A 5,897-nucleotide genomic window follows, 5' to 3' on the forward strand; every position below is an offset into this window, starting at 1 on the left:
TGCGGGGCCCACCACTTGTCCAGGGGAAACGTGTTTGACTCCACAGCCTTTTGGGATGACACACTTTTCAGCCACCATGTCTTCAAATTCATCTGCCTTATACTTGGTGAATCCCCACCTTTTGGAGATGTGGATCTTCTGACTTCCAGAGAACTTTATTTTTAAATTTCTTTATTGGGGGATAATGACTTACAGTTTACAGCAAAACACAGTAGTTTGTACATGCATAACATTTCCCAGTTTCTCTCATAACATGTCCAGGGAACTTGAACTTGGCCCTGCAGCATGGTCAATCACATGCTCCTTATTCTGCAGTTTGGTAACTTGGCTGATGTGGACTCAGGCCATGGTCCCCTGGGGCTTCCCAAAGGCATCCCACATCCCTGTCTGAAGCCGAAGACTAGGGACAGCAGGGGTTTAGGCAGAAAATGAATATAGAACAGAAAGGCTATCTCCAGAGTCCCTTAGGGCAGCCCACTACCCAGGAAGTTGCTGTTTACAGACATTGCACACCGGGCACCATGGGGAGGGCAGCAAGGTCAACTTAATTGACTGCAGAACAGAAGACATTCTTTTAAACACATGATCTAAAAAATTGTAATAGAAATGGAATCATGAGATTGAGAAAGTAGATACAGATACCAATGGTGAACACTTAACACTAAAAACACAGAATAACATTATTAAAATACAGAAAATATAGAAATTGACCATTGAACATATAATCTTATTTAACTCCAGAAGCAAAGGAATGGAACATGTTTGGAGGAAAGGAATATTACATTATTTTGGCTAAGAATTAAGACAAAAAATAAAGAGAAATTTAGAAAAGGGAGATGAGATAATCTCAACTGATAGGTAATGAATTTAAAAGATTTATCTACTTCATTTTTTATATAATGATTTACAAGACAGTTTTTATCACATGAGCACAGTTTCTTATCTCTCTATGATAGGTGTCTGCATATCACTCCCAATATCAAGTGAAGTCTTCATGTAAGCGATTTTCAAGATATAAATAATCCTTGAATCAGTTATTAGAAATGTGAATATGAGAGCCCTCATTATATATATTTTGCCACTGGGGTTCAGTGACTGTGCAATAACTTCCCTACTCCCAGGTTTTTTTTTTTGTTTTTTTAAATTTTTAAAAATATTTATTCATTTTCCCTTTTGTTGCCCTTGTTTTTCATTGTTATTATAGTTGTTGTTATTGATGTCATCATTGTTGGATAGGACAGAAAGAAATGGAGAGAAGAAGGGAAGACAGAGAGGGGCAGAGAAAGATAGACACCTGCAGACCTGCTTCACTGCCTGTGAAGTGACTCCCCTGCAGGTGGGGAGCCTGGGGCTTGAACTGGGATCTTTATGAAAATTTTAATAGATGAAAGAATTAGTTGTTTCTTTCTTTCTCTATTTTTTTAAATCATAAAATAGAGAACAAACTGTCATAGTAGAATATAGCCAGAATGTTTCCATTCATGAGCCTCTGGTCTTTAAGTTAGAAGTACTTTGTTTAAACTATCTTGCTCTATTTATAACTAAGTATTTAATTTTATTAATATTTGTAAATGACAATATTTTACATCAAATTTCATTATTCATTTGTACAATGTAAGAAAACAACCAGCTCTTACATTTAGAGCTTATATACTGTGATTTTATTAGACTTGTATATTAATTCCCGAAATTTTTTCTTAGTTAATAATTTGTTAGAGTTTTCTACATAAGTACTCAAATCATCTGTGAATAACAATGTTTTTAAAATTCTTTCTTAACAATATACCTATATTTATGTTTCCTGACCTTGCTTTGCACTGATTGGGATTTACAGTATGATGCTGAATAGGAGTAATGAGCAAGCACATCTTTTCCTGTTCTCAACATTAGAACAAAAGTGTCCAGTTTTTTACTATTAAGTATATTGTTAGCTGTTTTTGTCAAAGTTTTGAAGAAGTTTAGAGAATTTCTTTTGTTTCTAGTTTGCTATGAATCTTTTCTAAACTTTCATTACTTAGGATAGAAACAGAAATTTAGAAGAAAAAATAGAGGAGAGGGAAAGAGACAGACATACAGCACTGCTTCACTTCTCATGTAGCTTTCCCCTTGTAGTTGGGGACCAGGGACTTGAATCCAGGTCCTTGAGCATTGTAACATGAGCTCACTCTACCAAATGCACCATCCTCCAGTTCTGAGACCCTCTATTGTAAGTTCTGAACTATTATCAAAAGTTTATTTTAACCAGCTGACTGACCATATAATTTCTTTATTGAAGTCTATATATGGTTTTGATGAATCACTTCACCTTTCTTCAAATCATGTTCCTTGCTCACTGCTACTACCAAGAGATTGACTGCCCTCCTCCATGTTCATTGGGTCCCAGGCATCATATTTAACTTCATTCAATATTTTCCCCTTGATAACTTTACTTCTGTTTCATAATCTTAAGAGTTTGTATTTATCTGACTGTCTTTTCTTTAGGTTTGCTTTTTATATCACATATATTAATAAAATCATTATTTTTAACTTTTTCTGGCTTATTTCACTGAACAACATTCCCCTCAGTTCTTTTCATGTAGCAGGGAAAGAGATTATATATATATATTTGTTTTGTGTTGAAACAGAAAGAAATTTAGAGGGAAGGGGAATTATAGAGGGAGAAATAGACATATGAAGCACTGTTTCACTGCTTGTAAAACTCCCCCCTATAAGTGGGGAGCAGGGACTTGAACCTGAGTCCTTTGCATAGCAATGGATGTTTGCTATCAGGTATGTAACTGCTCAGTCCCAGATGAAACTTTTTTTTTTAAAGACTGAGTAGTATGTGTTTGTGGTAAGGTAATTTTAAATATTATTTAAAATCTCTGCATTGTTGACCATAGAATTTCTTTAAAAAATCAGCTTGTATTGATAATGTGGTCTGATTTTGGATGTTAAGAAGTCTTGCAAATGGAATAAACCTCAATTTTTCTTACAGACTAACTCATTTTATAACTTATAAAAATGGTGTGTTAATGTTGTATTCAGAAATTTATATTGATATTCCATGAATTATGTTGCTCTGCAGTTCTGTTTTTATTTCTGTATTATTATTTTATATCCTTAAATTTTGATCTCTATGATTACTTCTTCATTAGTGGACAAACCTCCTGGCACCCTTTTCATTTTCTTAGCTCCAGAATTGAATTATATTTCCCTAAAACCTTGAACTTTTATTTACTATAGGTCTTTGTTGTTTTTGTTTTGTAATTTTTTATTGTTAATTTTCTACAGAAGGCTAGAGGGACAGAATGGAAGATAGTTCACTTTGTTTTATGTGGGGATAAGGATTCTCACAAAGTCTTTTCCCCCTGGAAAGTAAACATTTGCTATAGACAAGGTTCTGGTGTATTTCAAAGGCTGATGCCTTCTGTTTCTGCTTAAGAAACTACATTTATTTATTTATTTATTTATTTCAGAATTACATGTCAATAGGGGTTTGAATCCACACCATTCCCACCACCAGAGTTCTTAATCTTCACTCTCCCCATTGCAAATTACCACAGTTCCCCTAAAGTTGTAGACATGGGCCAACCATCTTCTCTACAACTATCTGTCCACTTTTATACATAGTTGCCCCTTGTCTTTCTGACTCAATCCTTTCTTCCTCTCTAAGTCACTCATAAGATTGTAACTACCTTCGTATGTCCCTTTCCTTTTTCTTCTCTCTCTCTCTGGGTGCTGATGGAGCTGGAGTGCAGAGTCCTCTTATCTTCATCCTATCATGTTTTCCCTGTGGGGAGTATGGATCAAGGTGGTTTATGGGGAGCAGAAGGTAGGAGTTCTGGCTTCTGTAGCTGCTCCTCCGCTGAGCATGGGCATTGAGAAACTACATTCTTTTAGATTCTCCAATCTGAGAACCTCTAGGTAAATTTCATGGAAGTTTGGAGCCTGTGTCCCAAGGATTTCTTCATTTCTCTCTAGTCCTCTCTACCTCGGACACTTAGTTCCACCTCCTCAGTTAATGGAGTCTACCTGGCTATGCCTGCCATATGCTTCCTCTGGTATATGTGGTATATTTAAAAACAAAACAAAACAACAACAAAAAAACCTCTTTCAACACAGTAAATTGGGGCAAGGCCAAGATTCACCTTACTTCCTATCTCTCATTCATCACTCTCATTAATTGTCTTATATTCAGTACCTTAATTTTTTGTCATTTTAAAGATTTTATTTGGCTCATTTTTGTTTGTTTCATATAGAAAAGCAAGTCTCAGTGTTGTTATTTTCTCTTGACTTAACTACAAAGAAAGTAATTACCTGATAAAATATACTGGTGTGTATAGTGACTTATTATGCACATCATATATTATATTGCTGTGTATATTATTTAAATATGACATACTAGAATAGGGCTTATTTATTCATGCTTCACATTTACAAATGTGAAGACCCAAAATTTAATTAAATTTACTTCAGTGAACTTCTATTGATAATTTCTGTGTCAATTATTATGTCATGAATTTAGAAGCAAATAAAATAGTGCTGTTGACATATATACAAATACATACACATACGTACGCACACACACACAAATAAGCATACTACACAACTAGTTTTTTCCAGTAGATAAAATGTATGATTGAAATTTTCTGTTACCATCTTTAGAAAATATAAAAGGAAGTAGTTCAGTCACCCGCAATACAAGATTTTTTAGATACATTTTTTATGTATTTTACCATATTTCCATTATATTAAACATGGATGAAATATTTGTTTGAAAATAAAGTGTAGTTCCAAATCACAGCACAGATCCCATAATAAAAAGTAATTTCTTCAATACATTGCTTTCTATTCAAGGAATTATTAGAAGAATTTAGTACTCTTGAGAAATCAGATATTTGATATTACCTTACATTTTGTAGAGCTCAAAATAAGTAATTCTTATTTCCTATATGTGATAGTCCATAAATGAAAGAAAGCATCAGAGACATTCTAAATTAGAGTGACCTAGGTAACAAGCAATGTGCTAGAATCAAAGAAGTTTTCTGTGTTTACTACAATATTATTTCATCAGTTGACTCTAAACAATTTCAGAAATGCATGCCAATTATTTATAAGGCCTTCCCACTAAGTTAATAAACCATTTATAAAGGTGACATTAAATTGAAGCTTAATGATTTTACTCATTGATTTTCATACTTAATCATCGGATTAAATTCAGAGGAAATAGAGTAGAAGTTAGAAAACATTTACTGGGAGTCAGGAGGTAGCGCAGGGGGTTAAGCGCACATGGTGCAAAGCAAAAGGACTGGCAGAAGGATCCTGGTTCAAGCCCCCAGCTCCCCACCTGCAGGGGAGTCGCTTCACAGGTGGTGAAGCAGGTCTGCAGGTGTCTGTCTTTCTCTCCCCCTCTCTGTCTTCTCCTCCTCTCTCCATTTCTCTCTGTCCTATCCAACAAAGACAACAATAATAACTACAACAATAAAACAATAAGGGCAACAAAAGGGAATAAATAAATAAATAAATAAATAAATGTGAAAAAAAGAAAATATTTACTGGTCACAATGTAGGAAGGTATGTATCAAAAGCATGAAAACTAAGCCACTGTACTCTAATTAACAAATATTTATTACCGCCCATTATTTTCTAGGTGCATTTTTAGCCACTAGAGGTAAACAGTAAAAGAGAATATTCAGTTTGTGTATTTTAGAAGCTTAAAATAGTCCGGACCAATAGCTGTGATATGAAGAGGTGAGGTTGTAATTTAGTTGAATTGGAGATTGGTTTTCGGAGGATTCACTGTGAAATAAACTTCTGAGTTATGCCGTCAGTAAAATGAGAGTCTTTAGCAATGTAGATTTGTGGGAAAGAATTTTTGTTTTTTTAGCAAAGAAAACAGAATATGCATAGATTAA

General features: G+C 34.4%; 1 pseudogene; it reads right to left on the reverse strand.

The window, feature by feature from the left end:
* Positions 1 to 446: 446 nt before the first annotated feature.
* On the reverse strand, positions 447 to 558 carry LOC132542292 (small nucleolar RNA SNORA70; annotated as a pseudogene).
* Between the last annotated feature and the right edge of the window lie 5,339 nt (positions 559 to 5,897).

Source organism: Erinaceus europaeus, chromosome 12 (assembly GCF_950295315.1).
Source record: "Erinaceus europaeus chromosome 12, mEriEur2.1, whole genome shotgun sequence".
NCBI lineage: Eukaryota > Metazoa > Chordata > Mammalia > Eulipotyphla > Erinaceidae > Erinaceus > Erinaceus europaeus.